Genomic DNA, 25,936 nt, shown 5'->3' with positions numbered 1-25,936 from the left:
ATGATATGTGCATACGTACAGTGGGATATTATACAACTTAGAGAAGAAGAAAATTATGACACTACAAAATGGATGAATCTTGAGGACATTATACTAAGTGAAATAAGCCAATCACACAAATACTGTATGATCCTACTTTTATGTTTATACAACTACTTAGAGTAATCAAAATCATAGAGACAGAAAGCAGATGGTGGTTGTCAGGGGCTAGGGAAGGGGAGATATTATTTAATGGGTACAGAGTTTCAGATTTTAAGATGAAGAATGCTGTAGAAAGAAGCGAATACACTTAGTAACAGTGAACTGTATACTTTAAAATGGTTAAGATAGCAAACTGGATGTATATCGTGCCACAATTTTTTTTAAATAGGGGGAAAAATGCAGGCAGAGAGAAAAATGGATTATTTACAAACAAATGACAATCACACTGCAATAAACAGTCACTAGCAATAAAGTAAGAACATCATGAAGTAATATCCTCAAAGTGTTAAGGGAAAATGATAGAGAATAGAACAGAATCCTAAACTATTTTTCAAAAATAGGGGTGAAATAAAAAACATTTTCGGTGAGTGTGTCTTCAATAGACTAAAGAGACATCCAAAGGATATACTTCAGGAAAATGGAAATGAAATTGAGAATGCAAAGGAAATTCAAGACAAATAAAAAAATAAGAAAGGTATGAGTATATATATATGTGTATATATATATATATATGTATATATATATATATATGTATATATATATATATGTATATATATATATATATGTATATATATATAAAAGAATACCTCCAGAGAAACTAACAGAATGAAAAAAAGACAATGTGACTCTATAAACAGACAAATGATCTTTATAATAAGAGCATTATAGAGAATCAAAAGGATATAATGATTAAGGGTTCTTTTCAGCAGGAAGACACAAAACTTCTAAATTTGGATGTATTTTATAACACAGCTCACAAATATATAAGGCAAAAAAAAGGGCCAATTTACAACGGGAAACTGAGAAATCTACAATTACAAAAGAGATTTTTTTAACGTACACCTCTCAGTAGTGATGAGCTAAACAGATAAAATAAGAAAGTCAGTGAGGGGATATACAAAACTTCATCAACACAATTAGAAAGTGTGCTCTAAGAGATATATGTATTGCAAACTGCCCTCCAAATGGAAGAATACCCATTGTCTTCCAAAGAATTCTCTTCAAAACCTAATTTGATGAGGTCAGCATAACCTTTACACCAAAGCCAGACAACAGGACCAATGTGTTAAACTATAGCAGAGTTTAGCAGAGTTTAACTTATGTATAGCAACAAAATCAATACAGAAAACCACAAAGATCAATAAACACTAGGAGAATTATAATGGTAACAAAATCTAATAGTAGGAAAAATTAAATACTTAACAATAAACTGTAAGAAACGTATAAAACTTATATGAGGGAACCGAAAACATATCTACACAAAAGCCCACACATGAATGTTCACAGAAATATTATAATAGCCAAAAGCTGTAAAAAAAAAAAAAAAAAAACAAAGACCACGAACTGTCTACCAGCTTATGAATGGATAAATAAAACGGCTTTTATCTATACAATGGAATGTATATTGTTTGGCGATAAAGTGGAAATGAAGTATTGATACAAGTTACAGCATGTATAAACCTAGAAAATACTACCCCAAGCGAAAGAAGGCAGTTCACAAAAAGCCACATTTTATATGACTCCATTTATGTGAGATACTCAGAGTGGGCAAATCCAAGAAACATAAAGTAAATTAGCAGTTGCCAGGGCAATGCCAAGGGAATGAGGAGTGACTGCTAATGGGTAGAGTTTCTCTTTGTGGGGATGGAAATGTTCTGGAATTAGGTGACGGTGATGGTTGCTCATATCTGTGAATATACCAAAAACCACTGAATCATATACTTTAAAAGGTGAATTTTATGGTATGTGAATTATGGTGCAATAAAGCTTTTAAAAAAAAATTGAGGAAATTTTTCAATACTCCTAAAGAAGACTAGAACAGCAGAAGGACAAATCCTGTTCTTGCATAAGACAACTGAACATTACAGATATAAATTCTCCCTAATCTATAAATTCAACATAATCCCAATAAAAATACTAACTAGCCATTTTACAGAGTTAGACAAGTTGACAGGCAAGAACAACTAGGAAAGGACTGGAAGAGAAAAACTATGAAGGGAAAACCTTACCAGACATTAAAATACACTATAAAGCCTCTATAATTAAAACATTGTGGAACAAATGCACTAACAGGCCAGAGGACCAATCCAGAATTAGACCTAAATACATATGGAAAATTAGTGTATGACAAAGGTGGCATGTCCGATCATGGGGTAAAGATGGACTTTTTTCCGATTTTTTAAAAACTGCGGTTAAAATACACATAACCTAAAATTTACTATCCTAACCATTTTCCAATTTAGAGTTCAGTAGCGTCGAGTACCTTCCACACTGCAGTGCCAATCTCCAGACCGCTCTTCATCTTGAAACACTGAAACTACATAAGCATTATCTCCACAGTAACATAAACAATAACTAAACATTCACCCTTCCCCCATCCATTGACAAATACCATTCGACTTTGTCTCTATGATTTTGATTCCTTTAAGCGCCTCATGTAAGTGGAATCATACAGTATTTGTCTTTTTGTGACTGGCTTATTTCACTTAGTGCAATGTCCTCAGTCCATCCATGTTGTAGCACGTGTCAGAATTTTCTTCCTTTTCAAGGCTAAACAATATTCCGCTGGATGTATATGCCACATTTTCCTAATCCTCTCATTCGTCCATGGACACGTGGGTAGCCTCCATCTTCTATGAACATGGGTGTGAACATGAGGGTACAAATATCTCTGTGAGACTCTGCTTTAAATTCTTTTGAGTATGTACCCAGAAGTGGAATTACTGGATCACATGGTAATTCTACTTTGAACTTCTGAGGAACGTCCATACTGTTTTCCACACTGGCTGTACCATTTTACATCACCAACAGTGCAAGAGTTTCAATTTCTCCACCAACCAAGGTTCCAATCTTCACCAATATGTTACTTTCTATTTTTTATTTTTTTGATAGGTGTTCATTCTAATAGGCGTGAGGTGTCTTTCACTGTGGTTTTGATTTGCATTTCCCTAATGATGAGTGGACGTTCAATATTTTTTCATGTGCTTTTTGGCCATCTGCATATTTTATTTGGAGAAATGTCTAAGTCCTTTGCTTATTTCTGAATCAGGTTGTCTGGGTTCTGGTAGAAGTACTTGACGTGTTCTAGATATTAATCCCTTTTGAGATACATGATTTGCAAATATTTTCTCCCATTCCACCGGCTGCCTTCTACTCTATTAATGGTGTCTTTTGATGCATAGTTTTTAATTCTGATGTAGTACAGTTTATCTATTTTTACTTTTGTTACCTGTGCTTTTGTTATCATGTCCAAGAAATCAATCCGAAGCCATAAAGATTCCTACCTATGTTTTCTTCTAGGAGTTTAATAGTTTTAGGTCTTAAGTTTAGGTATTTGATTCATTTTTAGTTAATTTTCATATATGGTATAAAGGCCCAATTATATTCTTTTTGATGTGGATACCCAGTTTTCCCAACATCATTTGCTGAAAAGACTGCTCTTTCCCCACTGAATGGTCTTGGCATCGACAAAAATAATCTGCCTGTATATACAAAGGTTTATTCTGGGCTATTATATTTCATTGATTTACATGTCTGCCTTTGTGCTAGTATCATATTGCTTGATTACTGTAGTTTTGTAATAAGTATTGAAATTGGGAAGTGTGAGTCCTCTAGCTTTGTTCCCTTTTAGGATTATTTTGGCTATTTGAGGTCCTTTAAGATTCTATATGAATTTTAGGATAAGGACTTTCTTGGTAGTCCAGTGGCTAAGACTCTGTGAAAGACAGAAAGACACATCATTTTTTGTGGTATTTTTAGTAAAAATGTATAACCATATTCCAATCAGCAACACTGGACAAAATAAAAGAAAGGCCAGTCTGAAAAATATATGATCAGTACTCTTCAAAAAGTTATCAAGATCATATAACAAAGAAAAACTGAAGGCTGTTAGAGAATATTAAGAAACAACTAATTGCAATGTGGGATACTGAAAAGGATCCTGGAACAGAAAAATGTTATTACTGAAAAAAATGATGAAATTAAAATTAAGATCTGTAGTTTTAGTTAATAATACTGTTGTTTGTTGCTGTTTAGTCACTAAGTCGCATCCAACTGTTTCTGACCCCATGGGTTGTAGCTCACCAGGCTCCTCTGTCCATGACTTATGTTAATTTCTTGCTCCTGAATATTATACTATGGTTATGAAAATGTTAAGATTAGGAAATTGTATTTTTCCTATAAGCCTAAAATTAGTTCAAAGTAAGTTCAGTTCAGTCGATCAGTCGTGTCCGACTCTTTGCGACCCCATGAACCGCAGCACGCCAAGTCTCCCTGTCCATCACCAACTCCCCAAGTCCACCCAAACCCACATCCATCGAGTCGGTGATGCCATCCAGCCATCTCATCCTCTGTCGTCCCCTTCTCCACTCAAGGTAAAAAGGCTTTAAAAAAAAAAAAGTACTGCAATTATTACACCATTAAAGGTGATAACCATCAAAAGAACTAAAAGCAAATATGGCCAAAGGTAGTCTTACCAATTCACACTGTTAGAAGTCAGTACAGTTCCCTTGGGGAGGAGGTGTTCATGAATGGAAAGGGCCAGCAGGGTACTGGCAATGATCTGTTTGTGGATCTATGGTGCTAGTTACACAGAGGTGTTATTTAATCAGTGAAAATTTGTCCTATTTTAGAAACCTACACACACACACACACACATCACCTTTCAGTAAAGACTTAAAAAAAAAAAAGTGGTTTTACCACTGGAGAATGGGACTAAAAATAAGAAGCCTTTTCTTGCAGAAAATTCTAAATTGATAACTTCCAAATATTAATACAAGAAGTCAGAAAGGCAAACCTGCGACCCTAGGCCCAAAAGAATCCAGAAAACACAACTGGTCTTTTTTATTTCTCTATCCTTAGCAACTGATCTCTCATACTCCTTTTGAGATAAAATGGGATTTGTACAAGATAAGAAGAACTAGGACTAAGAGCAGCTGTAACAGGGAGTATCTTCAAGGGAACTACTAGACACAGTAAGATTCACACATAGCTAGCACTAGAAAATGTAAACTGTGAGAGAGTTTCTGACATTGGACATAAAAATTTTGCCAAACACACAGTGGTTACTTTAGATGCAGTTTCAATGTGAAAAATTCAAAGATGCTATTAGTCACAATATGAAAAAATGCTTCATATTGTTACAGAAAGCCTAAAAAAAAAATAACTAGATGGTAGACTGAGAATTACTCTAACCTTGAGGTAATTTAGATGATAAAAAGTCAGAAAAAGTTTTACACAAATTACTAAGTCAAATGAATGTAATTGTTTCCTCGTTTCCACTCAAGGCCGATCTGAGTCAGTGTTTCTTTCCAGGGTGAGATACTGGAATGAATTCTACACAAAGAGGTAGTAAACAAGTCAGAGGCTTTTGACACTAAGACAGATACCTAATTAGATAGACCAAGAGATAGTCAGTCTGAGCTCTGTGGTGCAATTGGTCAGAATCCTTCAAGAGGAAAAAAAATCCTTCTGTACAATATTTTTAACTTTGGTGAAAAGATACGCACTATCCCTCTAATTTTCAAAAACACATCTCCTTGTTGTCTGTGCAATTCACCAGACATATCCACACTCCTGTTGATAACAGCATCATTACCCACCGCTTCTCTGACTATGAAATACACGTGCTCTTGTTCCAAGACTAACAATAAACACTGCCCCTATTATCTGTTATTATGAGTCTTCTTACTTTTCAGAACACTTTTAGCTTTTTTCTCTTCTTTCATTGCAACTTTAAGATTTTACATCATTTCCTAACACCCAAATATTTTCTTTTGGCCCACACATATTTAATTTCTGAACAAGTCAAAAGGACATGTAGCAGACAGCATAAGCATTAAGATAAATTAAAAATTTATGTTACAAATGAGCTAGGTTAATGTCTTATCTAAGCACGTACTTGTTTTCTACTCACAGTAAATCAGTCAGTATAAGATTCACACAGCTCATAATCAACATTTAACCAATTAATTGAAATACAGCTGAATTAAAGATATCACATACAAATGATACAGAAATGGTCTATTTTTAAATTAAATAGTGTCACTTGAGAAAGGATGATCAATCAAAACTGGTGACTAACTTTCAAACCACCCACTTATATTTGGATTATTCACAACACTTTAGAAAAAACAGCACACTGGAAAGGCCCAACTAAGAAGAAGCTATAAAGATATCTGGATGAATGCTGAAGTAAGTATTTTACTTTTTTATTTTTCACTATTTTACAGTCAGAGCTTTTCTTTCTTAATTCATTTCAGTGGGCGATCAGAGGGACTTTTTTAAAAATGGAAGTGTAGCTGACTTAGAATGCTGTGCTAAGCTCTGCTGTGCAGTAAAGTGTGGAAGCAAAGACCTACGTATTTCAGCAAGGCAACCGAGAGGGATGGTTACACTACAGTCAGCCAGATTCACGCTCTGGCCCAAGCTCTGCCATCTCTACCTTTCTGATTCCAGTAAAGCAATTATAAAATGAAAAGCACCAAAGAATTGATGCTTTTGAACTGTGGTGTTGGAGAAGACTCTTGCGAGTCCCTTGGACTGCAAGGAGATCCAACCAGTCCATCCTAAAGGAAATGAGTCCTAAATATTCATTGGAAGGACTGATGTTGATGCTTAAACTACAATACTTTGGCCACCTGATGCAAAGAGCTGACTCATTTGAAAAGACCCTGATGCTGGGAAAGATTGAAGGCAGGAGAAGGGGACAACAGAGGATGACATGGTTGGACGGCATCACCGACTGCAATGGACATGAGTCTGAGTAAACTCCACGAGTTGGTGATGGACAGGGAGGCCTGGCGTGCTGCAGGCCACACAGGATGCAGGATCTTAGTCAGACACGACTGAGCGACTGAACTGATAAAATGAAAAACAAACCTATCTCTCACACTTCTGAGAAGGATTACATGAGGGCCTGATCACACTGTAGGTATTTGGTAAAGTAAGCCATTAAAATTCATAATGAATACAAAGCTTTCAGATTATGGATCACTGTTTTCTTACTTAATCCTAGAAAATATCTTGTAGTCTTTTACATTTTATAAGTTATGAAAGAACAGCCTTGTAAACAGGGTTTCACTTTTTTCAATGAGCTGCTTATATCACCAGAATCTCTTATCTTCTTTACTTACTATGATCTCTCTCATTTCTCTTGAAATTTCTTTCTGTCATACGGAAGAAGGGCTTCGAAGGTAGTTCAGTTCAGTCGCTCAGTCGTGTCCGACTCTTTGCAACCCCATGAATCGCAGCACGCCAGGCCTCCCTGTCCATCACCAACTCCTGGAGTCTACCCAAATCCATGTCCATCGAGTCAGTGATGCCATCCAACCATCTCATCCTCTGTTGTCCCCTTCTCCTCCTGCCCCCAATCCTATCCAGCATTACGGTCTTTTCCAATGAGTCAACTCTTCGCATGAGGTGGCCAAAGTATTGGAGTTTCAGCTTCAACATCAATCCTTCCAACGAATACCCAGGATTGATCTCCTTTAGGATGGACTGGTTGGATCTCCTTGCAGTCCAAGGGGCTCTCAAGAGTCTTCTCCAACACCACAGTTCAAAAGCATCAATTCTTTAGCGCTCAGCTTTCTTCACCGTCCAACTCTCACATCCATACATGACTACTGGAAAAACCACAGCCTTGACTAGACGGACTTTTGTTGGCAAAGTAACGTCTCTGCTTTTAAATATGCTATCTGGCTTGGCCATGACCTTCCCTCCAAGGAGTAAGCGTCTTGTAATCTCATGGCTGCAATCACCATCAGCAGTGATTTTGGAGCCCCAAAAAATAAAGTCTGACACTGATTCCACATCTATTTCCCTGAAGTGATGGGACCAGATGCCACAATCTTAGTTTTCTGAACGTTGAGCTTTAAGCCAACTTTTTCACTCTCCTCTTTCACTTTCTTCAAGGGGCTCTTTAGTTCTCCCTCACTTTCTGCCATAAGGGTGGTGTCATCTGCATATCTGAGGTTATTGATATTTCTCCTGGCAATCTTGATTCCAGCTTGTGTTTCTTCCAGCCCAGCGTTTCTCATGATGTACTCTGCATAGAAGTTAAATAAGCAGGGTGACAATATACAGCCTTGACGGACTCCTTTTCCTGTTTGGAACCAGTCTGTTGTTCCATGTCCAGTTCTAACTGTTGCTTCCTGACCTGCATACAGGTTTCTCAAGAGACAGACCAGATGGTCTGATATTCCCATCTCTTTCAGGATTTTCCACAGTTTATTGTGATCCACACAGTCAAAGGCTTTGGCATAGTCAATAAAGCAGAAATAGATGTTTTTCTGGAACTCTCTTGCTTTTTTGATGATCCAGAGGATATTGGCAATTTGACCTCTGGTTCCTCTGCCTTTTCTAAAACCAGCTTGAACATCTGGAAGTTCACGGTTCATGTATCGCTGGAGCCTGTCTTGGAGAATTTTGAGCATTACTTTACTAGCATGTGAGATGAGTGCAATTGTGCGGTAGTTTGAGCATTCTTTGGCATTGCCCTTCTTTGGGACTGAAACGAAAACTGACCTTTTCCAGTCCTGTGGCCACTGCTGAGTTTTCCAGATTTGCTGGCATATTGAGTGCAGCACTTTCACAGCATCATCTTTCAGGATTTGAAATAGCTCAACTGGAATTCCATCACCTCCACTAGCTTTGCTCATAGTGATGCTTTCTAAGGCCCACTTGACTTCACATTCCAGGATGTCTGGCTCTAGGTGAGTGATCACACCATCGTGATTATCTGAGTCATGAAGATCTCTTTTGTACAGTTCTTCTGTGTATTCTTGCCACCTCTTCTTAATATCTTCTGCTTCTGTTAGGTCCATACCATTTCTGTCCTTTATCAAGCCTATCCTTGCGTGAAATGTTCCTTTGGTATCTCTAATTTTCTTGAAGAGATCTCTCATCTTTCCCATTCTGTTGTTTGTCTCTATTTCTTTGCATTGATCGCTGAGGAAGGCTTTCTTATCTCCCTTGCTATTCTTTGGAACTCTGCATTCACATGGGAATATCCTTCCTTTTCTCCTTTGCTTTTCACTTCTCTTCTCTTCCCAGCTATCTGTAAGGCCTCCTCAGACAGCCATTTTGCTTTTTTGCATTTCTTTTCCATGGGGATTGTCTTGATCCCTGTCTCCTGTACAATGTCATGAACCTCTGTCCATAGTTCATCAAAGGTACTTAGTGACCCCTTTCTAAAAGTGAAAATCAATCAGTCGTGTCCAACTCTTTGCAGCCCCATGGACTATACAGTCCATGGAATTCTCCAGGCCAGAATACTGGAGTGGTTTGCCTTGCCCTTCTCCAGGGGATCTTCCCAACACAGGGATTGAACCAGGTCTCCTGCATTGCAAGCAGATTCTTCTACCAACCGAACCACAAGGGAAGCCCAACCCCTTTCTAAAGTCTCTTCCTTACCATTAGCCTTGCATGCTTTTGCTTAGTATTTCCGTTTCTTGAAATTTATTCTTATTTTATGTCACTTACATCAAGATCAAAAATTCAGTTGCCTTAAATTTTTTCCCCAGATGTAACTTCAATTAGCCTATGGAAATGTATAACTCAGAACAGATCTTAGAGTTGCAGTATCTGATAGTCCAGATTATCCCAAGAATACTATTGGATTTGATATAAAAACAATAAAAGAAAATAATTTGACTTGGGAAGAGATAATTAAGTTTTTTCAGAGATAACTTATTTATAAAAAATACTGGAACTTCTTTGGTGGTCCAGTGGCTTAAACCCCTTGCTCCCAATGCAGGGAGCTTAAGTTTGATCCCTGGTCAGGGAACTAGATCCCACATGCTGCAACTATAGCTCCTGTGTGCCAAAACTAAGGTCTGATGCAGCCACAAATATAAATATTTTCAAAATACTTAGCTGCTTTTACACTGTAATTAACTAGTTTACCAACTAAATTAGCAAGTCTTTGCTCAAATTTTAAGGTCAATGGAAGAGGGTAGTACTACTGATAGACCTAAAATCATTCTGAAATGAATTCGAAAAGAAGCTAGCATCTGCTAACACCTAAATACTCTTGCCTGGAAAATCCCATGGACGGAGGAGCCTGGTAGGCTACAGTCCATGGGGTCGCTGAGAGTCGGACACGACTGAGCGACTTCACTTTCACTTTTCCCTTTCATGCACTGGAGAAGGAAATGGCAACCCACTCCAGTATTCTTGCCTGGAGAATTCCAGGGACGGGGGAGCCCGATGGGCTGCCGTCTATGGGGCGCACAGAGTCGGACACGACTGAAGCGACTTAGCAGCAGCAACACCTAAATAAAAATACTGGTACCTCATAACAGAAATGTACACTATAGCAGTTTCCAGGTTTAAAATAATTCATTGATAGTACTACTGAACTAATTTCAGCATTGAACTCTTCTTTGACAATGTTTTTGCGTTACCTGTTTTCACAGAAATCCTGCTCATTCACAGTTGCTTTGCTTAGTCCCAGTTTTGAAAAGTTGAAACAAGCAAAACACAGAGAACCATGTACGTCTTCTATTTGAAAACAAAACAACTGCATCTACTAGTTTTCCCTGAGCTTCACTAAATTTTCCATGCTTTATTTTATTTTTTACTTTTTGGCTGTACCCCATGGCATGAAACATCTTAGTTCCCTGACCAGGGATGGAACCCATACACCCTGCAGTCGATGAGTGGAGTCTTAAGCACTGGACCACCAGCGAAGTCCCTCCATCTTTTAAAAAGGACAAAAATCTCTAAGTAATGATTAGCATTTTGGTACCTGAATTAAAATCAGATAATTCTGTTTGGCTTTTTCATTTTTGCAATTTGAAAATAAGCTTATCTTAATTGTCTGAAATATTATTGGTCTGAAGTTCTTATTATGATTACAAAGATTTCAAGAGAACAAGCCTCAAGATTCTTTTTCCATATAATAATCAAGGAATTCACATAATTGTCTTTTTTAGGTAAGAATTTAAATGGCCCTCATCCACCTCTTTTCCAAACAAAATGATTCTCTAATGAAAATCTATTTCAAAAACTACCTATTTAAAAAGCTTTTCAAAAAGCTTTCAATATCAAAATAGTCAAGTACTCTTGGAAAACCTTTCTAAAATAATTTTTCTGACTATTGTTAATCTCCTACAAATTATTTTCCTTAAAGATCTATGGTTAGTGATTACTTTTTACAGCAACTGTGATACAATATAGTCTTGAACAGTATAATTTTAATGGCAAAACTGTAGGCAGAGTTTAACATCAGTACGTAGTCTATTGCTTTTCATGTATAATTATGGCATTTTTACACAGATTTTCAGGGCATGTTTCTCAGAATGACTACACAGGTGATATATTTTGTTATCTTTGAACACCGATCTGCTCAACTTAAAAATACGTAATGACTATGCTCACAAACGGAGAAGGCAATGGCACCCCACTCCAGTACTCTTGCCTGGAAAATCCCATGGATGGAGAAGCCTGGTAGGCTACAGTCCATGGGGTCGCTAAGAGTCTGACACGACTGAGTGATTTCACTTTCACTTTTCCCTTTCATGCACTGGAGAAGGAAATGGCAACCCACTCCAGTGTTCTTGCCTGGAGAATCCCGGGGACAGCGCAGCCTTGTGGGCTGCCGTCTATGGGGTCACGCAGAGTCGGACACGACTGAAGCGACTTAGCAGCAGCAGCAGTAGCATGCTCACAAAATGTTCTTATCTGTGAAGACTTTCTAGCTTAAAAGGTATTAATTAGTGTGGAATCATTTATCTAGCAGCTTTATCAAACTTTCATTAGCCTAGAAATCATTTTATTGACTGCTATTCATTAGTTACATTTTTTTTCTTCCAGTTTTATTGAGACATAATTGTCAAAAAAACACTGTATAAATTTCAGGTGGACAGCATAATGATTTACCTACATACATCATGAAAACACCAAGTGAATATCCATCATCTCATATAGACAGAAAATTAAAGAAACAGAAAAAAAATTTTGTCGAGAGCTCTTAGGATTTACTCTCTTAACAACTTTCATATGTAACATACAATGTGTGTGTGTGTGCACGCTCAGTCATGTTTGATTCTTTGCAACCCCATGGAGTGTAGCCCACCAGGCTCCTCTGTCCATGGGGATTCTCCAGGCAAGAATACTGGAGTGGGTTGCTGTGTCCTCCTCCAGGCGATCTTCCCAACCCAGGGATCCAATGCGTCTCCTGCATTGCAGATTCTGTACTACTGAGCCACCTGGGAAGCCCCATAACACACACTAGTGTTAGTCGCGTTTACCATGTTGTATATTGCATCCCCAGTTCCTTTTTTAGTCTTTCCTGGGGGATCTGCACTGTGCTGCATGTGGGGTCCTAGTTTTTTTAAACTTTTTGGTGCACCTCCAAGCACGTGGGATCTTAGATCGCTGGACGGAATGGAACCTGGGCCCCCTGCAGTGGAAGGGCGGGCAGAGTCTTAACTGCTGGCAGGCCAGGGAAGTCCACATCCCTGGTTCTAATAGCAACCATCCTCTCCTTGCCTCCCTCCTCGCCTTTCCGTCTCTCCCATCCCCTCCACTCCTTGAATACCATGTCATAAATCGTTCTCTTTTATAGGAGTTTTATATTACCACCACAACTTCAAGGATGCTGTGAAGAAAAACTTAGTAGGCTGATTTTTTTAATTGTTCCCTCTCGAGTGGTCTGCAAAGGAGAAGTTAATGCTTCCAGTTTTGATTAAGTATTTTATTTAGGCAGTTTTGAAATATATACTGTCCTTTCACATTTATAGATTGGTGATTTTATAATTTATTTAACTTAAACAGAACTGAATTGGTCACTTCAACAAAATCATTTTCGGCTTTTTTTGGCCACGCAGGACGCAGGATCTTAGTTCCTAACAAGGTCATTCTTTAATAACAACATAGTAATACTTGACTCTTTTCAAAGTAAAATGGAATCTGTTACATAAACTTATTATGCTTTTGAGTATTAAAAAAAAAGAAAAGGATTTATTCAAATACTTTCTTCTATTCTGTCTTTCCCTGCACTTAGAATTCTTCAACGACTGAGGCTATGTCATGCTCCTTTGTCAATTCAGAGCCTCATACGGTGCCTGTAACTTCATAAGTGCTTCTGCAACTGTCAGCTGAGTCACTGACACACTGACCAGCTGGTGAGGAACCACCATGTCTCCATCGTCTCTAAGAATAAGAAAGGTTTTTTTTTATTAAAAAAAAAAAAAGGTGGGGGACTTAAATTTAAAAGGATAATAAACAGAAAACAAAATAAAGGAGATGCAAAATATTCAATAATAAAAATCTAATTAGATCAGTATAGATTTTTCCAGTGGAGAAGAAAAGACTGAAAAAAAGACAGGTTGGTGGGGAGGGATAAATGAGTTTGGGATTAACAGACACATGCTACTATATATAAAATAAACAACAAGGATCTACTACATAACACAGGGAACTATATTCAATATCTTGTAAAAACCTATGAAGGAAAACAGCTGAAAAAGAAAAAATATATAAATACACACATACACACACAGATACAACTGAATCACCTTGCTCTACACCTGACACGAAACACTGTAAATCAACTATACCTCAATTAAAAAACATTTTTTTAAAAAAAGCAAAGTGGACTCTGGCTGCAATGCTTCAAGACTAGAGTCAGGAAAAGATAGGAAGGTCAAAAGGAAGCTACTATTGTAGAGAAAAGGATTGGAGGCCAGAGCATGGTAACAACAGTGATAAAGGAGAGAAATAAACATGGATTACCTTTTTGCTTTAGGTACGTCTATCAAGAAAAATTCTTGGACTTCCTTGGTGGCCCAGTGGATAAGAATCTGCCTGCCAACGCAGCACACATAGTTTAATCCCTAGTCCAGGAAGATACCACATGCTGAGGAGCAACTAAGCCCAGGAACCACAACTACTGAGCCTGCGTGCTGCAATTACTGAAGCCTGTCCACCCTAGAGCCTGTGCTCCACAACAAGAGAAGTCACCTCAAGGAGAAGCCCAAGCACTGCAACTAGAGAGTAGCCCCTGCTCACCACAACTAGAAAAAGTCTGCATGCAGCACCCAACACAGCCCCAAGAGTTAAATTAATTAACTAAATTAAAAAGAAAATCCTCTTCAGATTGGATGGGTTTCAACAAGCATTGGCATCTTGCACAAAATGGGTATTTAATAAATTTAATCAATGAATTAATGGAAACCAAAGCTCAGTATGCATAAGATTAAAGAGAGTTGGGCTTCCCTGGCAGCTCAGCTGGTAAAGAATCCGCCTGCAATGCAGGAGACCCCAGTTCGATTCCCAGGTCAGGAAGATCCCCTGGAGAAGGGATAGGCTACCCATCTAGCATTCATGGGCTTCCCTGGTGGCTCAGATGGTAAAGAATCTGCCTGCAATGAGGGAGACCTGGTTTGATCCCTGGGTTGGGAAGATCCCCTGGAGGAGGGCAAGGCAACCCATTCCAGTATTCTTGCCTGGAGAATCCCATGGACAGAGGAGCCTGGTGGGCTACAGTCCATGGGGTCGCAGAGAGTTGGACATGACTGAGCGACTAAGCACAGCACATCTGCTGTAAGTAAATCATCGACAAGGTACAACATATCACTCTAGTTACAAAGTCCATCCAGCTGCAAGGGAAAGGGGATCCTGTCAACTACTGATCACTGAAGTTAAATGGAACTCTAGACAAGATTTTAGAGTCATGTCTGAGAGAAGTCTATGAAGGTAGAAAAAGCAGCAACAAACCTAGGTGACTGGAAACCATTATAGTTTCACTAAAAACAAGCAACGTCAGATTAGTACTCTTTTTTATTTTTTCTGACATTTATTGAACAGATAGTATTCTTAAAGATGAAGGATATGAAATTATTTGGGTTTTAGGAAGGCAAGTGTTAAAGTTCCTTATAAATTCCTTATGAAAATCTGGAAATATCTGAGGTAGATAATGAAAAATTAGCTTCATTTCTAATTGGCTGAACAACTTGAACCAAAGAATTAATTTTAGGACAAGAATGGCCTACCTTATCAACACTTTAATAAAATTTGTATGAAGACTGTACCAGCATTATCAAACTTATAGTTCATCAAATGTATGGAAAACAATAAGCTTTTTTATTGGAATGACCAAATTAAGACTTTTTTTATTTTTTTAAAGAGTAAACATACTGGAACCAATCTGACAAGATAAAATTTAACTGGGATAGATATGAAGTCCTACCGAAACATATTCTATTAAAGAACTTGGAGAGCATGGACAAAACTCAAATTTCAGCTGATTACAAAATCAATAATGGATAACGCACACAGCACTTAAATGGCAGGGACCATTCTAAATGCTTAACACTTATGTACTCATTTATTCTTTAAAACAACCCGATGAGACAGGTACCATCATAAACTCCATTTTACAGATGAGAAAACTGAGGCCCTGAAAGTTTACGTAATTTACTCAAGGTTACCCAGCTGATATAGAGCCAGGATTTAAACCCACGCAGGCTAGCTCCAGAATTCATTTCCTTAGATAGGACATTATCATAAATTAACAGTGCAATGTGGTTGCCAAAAGGAGCAAGACTACTCTTAAAGTATGTGCTTTAAAATCAGAGTGGTGACTTCTCGTTCTCTCCACAGGTTAATATCTAATTACAGGTATTACACTGCTAAGAAGGGTATGGACGAACTGACACAAATCCACAAATAAGCCATCAGTATTGTGAAGAGGTGCAAATCAAAACAATAAATCCACCAGAGGAAGTTAAAGACAGAATATTTTGTCCAGAGAAGAAAAGAATCAGGAAAATATAGGAAGTGTCTTCAAATATTTGAAAACTCACAGAAGAGACAGAACTAGAACCAGTGAAGAGATAACTTTAGTTTAATAAAAGAAATCATTACTTAGAAGTTAAAGTTGTCCAAATATCTTTACCTCAGAACCTATGAACCTTCTCTCCAGAAAATATCCAAATACATACAATTTTGTATAAAGTTTTCAAGGGCTCACAAATCTACTTTTAAATCTATTTATGTCCTACCCCTAGAATCATATACCCCAGATTAAAATGGAAAGGATTTAGTATGAAGAGGTGAATATATTTAATCTAGAAAATTCATCACAACTTAAAATTCTATGATTGAAAAAACCTTTGAACTCTATGCTTTCTAGCTTCTTCTAAGATACATCAAGGTACACATTGCAATAAGAGCTTAAAATATGATGCTGAATTCAGAAAAAAAGTGAAATCAAGTTTGCCATGTGACAATGTAAACTGACTACAAGATCTAACTATCAGTAATAATGGCTTATTATTTAATCTTTAAAAGAAACATACCTAAATTTAAAGATAAAAAATAAGATGTTAAGGTACTACTCAATATCTAATATTTAATGCCCAAATTAGAAAGTGCCTCCTTCTACTTTCAAGCCTTAATCTTTTCATCTTTCAGTCCCAAACTAAGGTTGGGACTAAGGTTGACAAACTAAGAAAACAACGGCCTGGAAGTTAGAATACCAGGTTCTAACCTATGCCATGAACTCAGTTTTGGCTTAATCTGTTTCTTACCATATTCTAAAAGCTTTCATGTATCTAAATGGGCTTTAAAAATGGTAAAGTGCAGATGTAAATATAAACAACTCATGTATTATGTATAAAACATAAAAATGTCAACAACAACAAAAAAAAGTTTTTCTATCACGCTAAAAAAAAAAAAAGCAAAGGTATATTCACATTACAATTCCTAATTCCAAAAAGCAATCTTTGAATCCTTCAGGCTGTGTTTCAGTGAATAATTTTCATCCACAAACACTTTCCACATTAAGGATAAATCTATCTGTACATCCAATTTCAAGCTGCATTGAGAGCACATAGCTCAGTTAAGAATTTTGGCTGCAAGGGAAAGACTTGAAAGTGCCAGCTGGACGTCACATTTCCAAGAGTTGGTGGGAAAGGTACACGATCACAAAATGGTAACATTAAGTATGACACACTTGAAAATTCTGTTTTCTCTCCTAATTAACCAACCACACATAATGAGAACTCAAAAACAAGAGTTTAATAAGTCTTGAGCCTTTATTAAATATAAGCACCACATTGCTGAAACTGCAACTGTACTGCCAGAACAGGGCTACAGACACCACGTCTGCCATGACACTAGACTCTAGTTCCAGGCACAAGATGTTCTAATAAATAACAAATGCATTTAGTGCCAGCACACAAGTGTGATAGAATCTGGGGTCTAGACATTTGATTTTTCTCCCAGTGCTACTTGAGAATGGCCACTGCCATTAAAGATTTATTACAGTAACAGGATAGTGATAAAACTTGAGCTAAACTGCAGGCCAACCAATGAAATGGACAAGCAACATGCAATAACAGATCAACTAAATTAGTTTCTATTTAATTTTGTACAGTAGGCTCATGATTACACTGTATAAAGAACAGATGAATAACCCAAACTGTATCTATTAGGTAAAGATGATTTCAAGCCATTAAGAGAAAAGTGGCCCAGAAAAAAATTAGGCTATAGAACTCAAGTGGAAAAAACACACTAAGATTTGGGAGAGAAAGGGGAAGGAAGGGAATGAGCTACTGACTTACTAAAAAGAGAGCAAAGAAGTGGGACAGGGAGTCTGAGCCCTCTGAGACAGAATGAGGAAGAAAGAATTCAAAGGCTCAAAGGGAGCTTTAGCAGTGAATACGGACAGGGATGAAACTGTTAACTGTCTCAACAGAAAAAAAACCACCAAAAACAATAGGGGGAACTTTTCTAAACCATCATTCAGAGTGGTCAATTCAATGCCTAACTCATGCAGGGCAGGGCACTTCGTCGGACGCGAACTTCGTTCCAAATAGTTCCACCGATTAGTCCATTTCCTCCTGGCACCACCCCCAATAGGGGGTTACTACCGCAGATGAAGAAACTGAGACCACACAACGCCAGGGAACACAAGCTGGTACCAGAAACTGAGCGCTCGTCTTATTTGCACTCCTCCCTGCAATATCCTACAAAAATCTTACACTTTTCTATGGAAAGGAACCTTAAATCTCTGGAACTTCTCAGAGTCTGGGCCCAAAAGTGATCCCCTACTTTAGAGAAAAGTTCTCCAGCGGAGGTTGCAAGGCTCTTCCAAGCGCTCGAGGCTTTGGAACTCTGAAACACACCTGGTAGAGACAGATGGAGGCATGTGGGTCATGAAAGGAGAGAAAGTCGGAAAAGTCAGACTTAGAAGCCATTCTTCTGCCCTAAAGATACCGAAAAAGTAGAAAGCAGTCCTTCCTGTCTTCCAGCAGGCGTGACTCAGGGACAGTGCCTCCCCGCAATTTGCTCTCTGTGTGTTGGGGGTGGGGGGTAGTCTCGGGTTTCCTACCCCCTCACCCAGGCACTCAAGGGTTACTCGGCCGGGCCTGGAAGAACGCGTGAGAATAAACAGATGGGACCCAGAGTGACCAGGGGGCCCGGAGGCGCAGGGAGGGAAACCTGCCCAGGAACACGCCGGCCCGGGTCCAGAGGCCCTCCGCGCCCGCGCCCTGGACCTTACCGCCGCTTGGCTGCAGGGGACAAGTCGGCCGCGCAGGGCTGTTCTTCGAGCTTGGAGCGCGTCTTCAGGCGCCTCTGCTACAGTGGCGCCCGCGCTTGGCGGCGCCCGGATCCCGGCGGACTCACACTCGGCGAAGGGTGGGCGATCCGCGGCCTGCCTAGTCGAGGCCCTGGAGTTCTAAGCCCCGGGACGCCGACCGCGCGCGCGCGCCTTCGAGCCTGCCCAAAGAGGAAGGGTCAGGGCGCGCCTCGAGAACCGAGCAGCGCCAGCGGCTGCAGCCGAGATCTCCGGCGCTCCGTCCGCCCTCGCCCGGCCCAGCCACTGCCCCGCTTCCCCCGCGCAAGCTTTGGCGGCGGAGCAGCACGGTGAGCGCCGATTGGCCCTCTGGATGAATGACGTACGGCGCCTCTCCCCACGGATTGGCCAGGCCGGCGGTGCGTGCACGGAGTAAACAAACCCCGCCCCCAGGCTTCCCAAAGAGAGGAGGGGGCCGCGAGGTGGAGGAACGGGGTCTCAAGCACTCTGCGGGGTACCTGGGTAATCCACTGGAGGTTCTCAGTGGATCGCCTACAACGATCCTGCCGCGTCCTTCCTTTCAGCCGCCTCCGGAGCAGGCTACAGGCCTGAGGCCTAAAATTATAGCCACACCCTCTCCCCCTTCCCCCGGCCTGGGTGGGAATCTTGACTTTTCCATCCGCCCCCATCCCCCCCGGCCCCTTGCAAGAAAACCCCGATCTTTCTTAGAAAAAGGGAAACGGGCGTCCCTAGTTCCCAGGCACATCTCGGTTCCCAGTTACTTGATCAGTCACCTCCGGAGGAGCAGCCTAGAGGGGCAAGTGGACGAGTGATGAGGCCACGTGTGGGGCCAAGTTCGCAGTACCCTGTAAATTATTCAGACAGTGGGTTAAAGACTGCTAGGGTGTGAGGTCTTCAACAAACCGGCAAGTAAGATCCAAACCCAGCCAAGTCACCATGTCACATGGACGCTGAAGAGAGAAGCGCAGCTCCACCCCCAAATACCTGTCTATTCAGTTCAATGTTAATAATATATTCTGTGCCTATCTGAAAAATCATGTGTGAGTTTACATTTTAGTAGGCTTCCTTTGTGGCTCGGTTGGGAAAGAATCCGCTTGCAACGCGGGAGCCCTGGGTTCGATCCCTGGGTTGGGAAAATCCCCTGGAGAAGAGAAAGGCTACCCACTCCAGTATTCTGGCCTGGAGAAAGAACTCCATGGACTGTGTAATCGATAGGGTCGTAAAGAGGCGGACGGGACTGAGCGACTTTCATTTCACTTCACTTAGATTTTAGTGGGGTGGTAAAGATAATATGCAAAAGAAATAAGCAAAATATAAGCTATGTTACATGCTGGGACATGCTGTGGGGAAAAAATCTGGCAGACCAAGGATGGCTTTAAGGGATGGCCTGTCCTGAGTGCTCAGTCAAGGTAGCAGGAAAGTGCCATTTAAATAAATACCTAAAGGAAGTGGGGGAGGTGAGAATGCACCTTTGGACCTTTCTCTGGGGTGGAGTGGAGAGATAATTTCTCCATAATTGTACATAGATAAAGTCCTAGGTGGTCAAGAAAACCCAATGCAGTCTCCTTGGACTGATTCTAAAATGCAAAAGCCCCAAAGGAGTCATTACCTTGCATTTTTCAGTAATGGATCAATAGATGTAGTTTCCACAGAAATTTTGTTGAGATTTCAACTTAAATACTTTTCAAACACTCTAGGGACAAAGGTACAAAAATGAGCAAAACAGATGAAACCTCCATCCTCAAGGAGCTCAGTCTAGCAGGACAGCTGGATTGTAAACCACCTCAGTATAATGTATAAATAACCCAAGAAGTATTAATAGATGCATGGCTGTGCTTGGGCTAATGGGGGAGGGGGGAGTGGTGGATATTAATTTAGGAAGAGTATCTTGGAATCTTTTTTTAATTGAATAAAATTGCTTTATTTAATATATAATGAAGTATAACATACTAAACATTGTTTGGAATCTTTTTATCTGTGAAGACAACTCTTCTAAATATTGGATTTCAGTGATTGGATTTCAGTGATTTCAGCGATTCTCTAACTTCTGTAAATTTTTAAGGTGAGAGTCTGAAGATGATATTAAGTTAAACCATATGAAACTGTTAATATTTGGCAATTTTCATGTTTCCTGTAGAGTTAATATGAGGATTTTGCTATGTAATACATATAGTAAGTGTTCAATAAATAATGATTATTATGATCATTTGATAACAGTGCTTTTGAAAAAATATGCTTCAAAAGTCAGTGTTTCATAACAGCTTCCAATACCATGAAGTAAAGTGGGCATTCAGGTTTCAAATTTTCCATATACTGGTTTGATCTAGCTGTGAATTTCCATGACCTAATCAGGGTATGCTGTAAAAGACACTAAATGCTAGTTTCACAGCAGGCCAAGAAATTCAGAATAAGGAACAGCTTGATTTTGAAGCCAAAAACTGAAAATTCTCCAGAACAGAATAAATTGTCAAGTTGCTTCAGGGAGGAAAATTCATGTAAATCAATTTTTCATTCCCACTCACAGCTTCAATTTAGCAATTTGCACAACAGTCAGCTTTCTCCCTTCCTTCTCATTTCCCCATTAAAAGATCTGATTTCCTTTGAAAAGGAAAACAAAGCTTCCACTATCTCCAAGGAAGGAAAGTAGATGTTTGAAACATGACAGAACATTTATTGATTCCGCAAACACTTACTAAGCACTTATTATACACCAACAGTGCAAGGTACTGGAAATACACACATAAATGTCCAAAGAACTTCCTTTGTTCATAGGTGTTCCTTGTGTGTAGAATAATCCCCCAGTTCACCCACACCTCATCTACACATGCTTTCTCATCTAAGCTAAAACAACACTCTCTAGAAAAGCTTCCGCTGACCCATAAAATTGTCTTTCTAACATTCATGAAACTTGCAATTACTCATTTAGTACCTGTATCCTGTATCATTTAGTACTTGTATCCTGTATCATTTAGTACCAGGGAAGCCCTTGTTAGACTGCAAGTTCCTTGCAATTTGGAACTCTGTCATCCTAGTCACTGGGATTCTCTGGTGGCTCAATGGTAAAGAATCTGCCTGCAATGCAGGAGACGCAGGTCCTATCCCTGAGTCAGGAAGATCCCCTGGAGAAGGAAATGTCAACCCACTCCAATATTCTTGCCTGGGAGATCCCATGGACAAGGGAGCCTGGTGGGCTACAGTCCATGGGGCCGCAAAGAGTCGGACATGACTTAAAGCGACTAAACACACACACACACACATCCTATTCACTACAATATCCTCAGTGCCTTAGAGAAGCTCAGTAAGTTTTTATTGAATGGATGAGAGCACCACAGCCTAGTACATTTGGAAAGAGGAGACGAACATAAATAAATAAAAACTCTACTTGTAAATTTGTGGGCCAACAAACCTCCGGCCATGAAAGAGATCTGTTAAGAGTTAAACCTGAGGAAACTGTCCGAGCTGCCTCTCTCCTGGGGCTGGGTACTGCTTTCAGTAGGTGGAGCTATATGGCTCCTGGACCAGTGTCTCTCAAACTTTAATTTGCCCGGGAATCACTTAGAGATCTTATTAAAATTCAGACTCTAGATCAGCAGGTCTGAGGTGGGGTGTAGAATCTGCATGTCCAACAAATTTCCAACTGCTTCATCAGACGCTACACTCTGAGTGACAAGGTCCTTCCTGACCCCTTTTTGCCATTCACAAAGATCCGTAGTTGTCCAGACTTTTGCAGTTGCAGATATGACTTTTTTTTAAAAAACATGCTGTTTTCACATCTAATCCATCTAGTGACAAAGGAAATAACCCTTAAGAGAACAATGTGTTACATCAAGGCCTTGTCTTCCAGAGACAGTCCTATTATATGCCCTTTAGTCGCATTAAAAGGGCAGAATGGAATCAAAGCCCTGGAATTTCTTTAGTGAGGGACACAACTTTCTCCTTATTACACTTCTGGAATGACTTGGTTTGTTCAGTGGAAAGATTTCACAGTCATCATTAGTAAAAGTAACTTCTTCCTAATATCAAACCCAAAATTATTTGTAAGATAAAATTTTTACTTGTCCTAAAAACATAGAGTATATATGAGGTATAAGAAATAATGATAATATGATCCAGCAGTCCCACTCCTGGGCATATATCTGGATAGAACTATAATTCAAAGATACATGCACCTCTATGTTCATAGTGGCACTGTTTACAATAACCAAGACATGGAAACAAACTAAATGTCCATCAACAGAAGAATGGATAAAGCAAATGCAGTACCTGTCTACAATGGAATATTACTCAGCTAAAAAAAGAATGAAATAATGCCATTTGCAGTAACTTGGGTGGACCTATTAAGTGAAGTGAGAGAAAAATATCATGTCACATCACTTATATGCGGAATCTAAAATACGACACAAATCAACTTATCTATGAAAAAGAAATAGATTCACAGCTATAGAGAACAGACTTTTGGTTTCTAAGGGGAATGGGGTAGGGGAGGGATGGAGTGGGAGGTTGGGATTAGCAGATGCAAACTATTATATCTGCTAACTAATAGAGAGAGGTATATTTATACACTGGCTCCTGTCCCCATTGTTTACACATTACTCATGTGGTAGCAACTCTCTAGCATTCCAGACTTAACCAGGGGTGAAAAATGACAGAATGAGTTTAAATGAGTATTCCAAGCTGGGAGGCAGAGAAATTCCAGCTCAGAAAACCAAAGATATGGTAAAGTAAGGTGTTTTCATATTACACTTGGGTAGCGGATTGCTATAACTGGAATAAAAATGTGGGCTAAGAGGATGTGGAATAGGGCAAGAGGTGACCAGCAATGATATAAATAATTGAATAATAAATGGAGAACAGGCAACAGCTTTCCCTTACAGTAGAATTCCAATGAATAAATGTAAAGAAATAATGGAACTGGAAATAGAAAATTCCCAATAATAGGCAAATAGTACAAGAATAATTGTTGCAGACAAGAAGCATCCGTGGAAGTTAAAACTCGTAAGTGAAACTGTGATGGGAAACAGAAAATTTACATGGTCTAAAAGTATCTCCTCACAAGATTCTTTTAAAATATATATATATATTTATTTATTTGACTGTGATGAGTCTTAGTAGTGCCATGAGAACTTTCAGTTGCAGCATGTGGGATCTAGTTCCCTGATCAGGGATTGAACCCAGGCCCCCTGCAATGGGAGCATGAAGTCTTAGCACTGGACCGCCAGGGAAGTCCCTCCTAACAAGGTTCTTAACTGCAAAGGAGAAAACAGTAAACTTACGACAGAAAAACCTGGCAGGCACCCTCTTCACCAAAGGATCAAGGTTAACAACAATAATAAGACATACTGATGTCTTCCTGATAGGATGCACTGAGGCCATGGACATCACTTCTGCAGGATTCTAACAAAAATTCAGAACCTTAACCTAATCAGAAGAAAATATCAGGCCAACCTCAATGGAGGGCCATCCTATAAAATAACTACCAGTGTTCTTAAAAAATGTGAAGTTCATGAAAGAGAGACTAGGGAACAGTCACAGACTGCAGGAGATTAAGAAGACCTGAAAATTAAATGAAATGTGGGATCCTGGATTGATTCCTGGGCCAGAAAAAGGATAATAGTTGGAAAACCAACAAAATTCAGGTAAGGTCTGTAGATTACTTTATATTACTGTATCAGTGTGAATTTCCCATTTTGAGCAATTATGGTTATGTAAGATGTAAATTAGGAGAAGATGGAGGACGGAAGAACTCTGTGTACTATTAATACTTTTAGAACTTTCCTGTAAATCTACAATTATTTCAAAATAAAAAGTTAGAAAACTAAGTACTAGAAATCAACTATACTTCAATTTTTTAAAAAAAATTCTAAATACTAGGGAATCTTAGAGTTTAAACAGACTCTGTTCCAGTAGATTTGTAGTGAGGCCTGCAGTGCAGCTTTGTGAAAAGCACTGGTGACCCAGAGGCTGCTGGTCTCAATAGCATATCGGAGTAACAAGACTTCTCCCCTCCTGCTGTATGAAGGTGAAACTGACATGCAATAAACTATGCATCAAGTCAGTAGTCTGATGATCTTAGACATGTGTATCCACTGAACCCACCTGGTTTGCCCTTCCTTTCTCTGTCAATCCTAAAAGAAGTCATCCTGAATATTCCCTGGAAGGAGTGATACTGAAGCTGAAGCTCCAGTACTTTGCCACATTATTCAAAGAGGTGGCCACTCATTGGAAAAGACCTAATGTTGGGAAAGTTTGAAGGCAAAAGGAGAAGGGGCAACAGAGGAAGAGATGGTTAGATAGCATCACAGACTGAATGGACATGAATTTGAGCAAACTCTGAGAGATGGTGAAGGATGGAGGAGCCTGGCATGCTGCAATCAAAGAGTCAGACACAACTTAGCAACTGAACAACAACCACCTAGGTGGCACAGTGGTAAAGAATCCGCCTGCCAATGCGGGAGATGCAGGTTCGACCCCTGGGTCAGGAAGATCCCCTGGAGAAGAAAAATGGCAATCCACTCTAGCACTCTTGCCTGGGAAATTCCATGGACAGAGGAGCCTGGTGGGTACAGTCCATGGGGTCCCAAAGAATCGGACACTAATGAGCGACTCTAACACACACACAAGATGATTGCCTTATATTTTCCACCTCTTGACGGGTTGTTTCTAAATAGAAAAAAAACTCACTCCATATCATTTTCATTAAATTTTTCCTACAATTTCTTTTACAGTCACATTCTTTAAAAATAATTTTATATTATTTAGTGTAATTTACAGTCACATGAATTTCAGAAAAGTCAGCTCCACATATCTCCCCCTTCCTTGTCCTCTTTATCAAACTAATATGACTTGAACAACAACAAAAACAAACCCCTTCCTTTCTTCTAATAACTGAATGTTTATCATCCTTCAATACTCCTACTGCAGAATGAACCATGGGCTCCACTTCCATCAGGGAAAAGAATCTATATTTGTCTGATGAATCCTCCATCTCCATCATTGGGATATCACTATTTATGTGTACATATGTGAAGCAACAGAGAAACATTAAATAAAAATGGCTTTAATACACATTATGTACAGATCATCGCTCACTGTTTTATTGCAACTTTTGAAATAATTTTAATAATAATTTTCACAATGGATTTTTAAGAGCTGCTAGGTTAATTCCATCATATTAGCCTTTGAAATTTT

General features: G+C 39.3%; 1 protein-coding gene across 4 annotated transcripts in view; it reads right to left on the bottom strand.

Moving 5' to 3' along the window:
• Positions 1-18,819, bottom strand: part of TFDP2 (transcription factor Dp-2) — a 180,950-nt gene extending 162,131 nt beyond the window's left edge. For all 4 annotated transcript variants that reach the window (XM_081569580.1, XM_081569585.1, XM_081569581.1 and 1 more), the window contains exon 1: positions 18,713-18,819. The gene's annotated coding sequence lies outside the window, so the exon portion shown is untranslated. The remainder of the gene's footprint in view (positions 1-18,712) is intronic.
• Positions 18,820-25,936: the final 7,117 nt, after the last annotated feature.

Source organism: Giraffa tippelskirchi, chromosome 2 (genome assembly GCF_054371585.1).
Source record: "Giraffa tippelskirchi isolate mGirTip1 chromosome 2, T2T-mGirTip1v1.2.pri, whole genome shotgun sequence".
NCBI classification, from domain to species: domain Eukaryota; kingdom Metazoa; phylum Chordata; class Mammalia; order Artiodactyla; family Giraffidae; genus Giraffa; species Giraffa tippelskirchi.
Note: the sequence above shows the minus strand (reverse complement) of the source record. Positions and strands in the feature narration are given on the sequence as shown.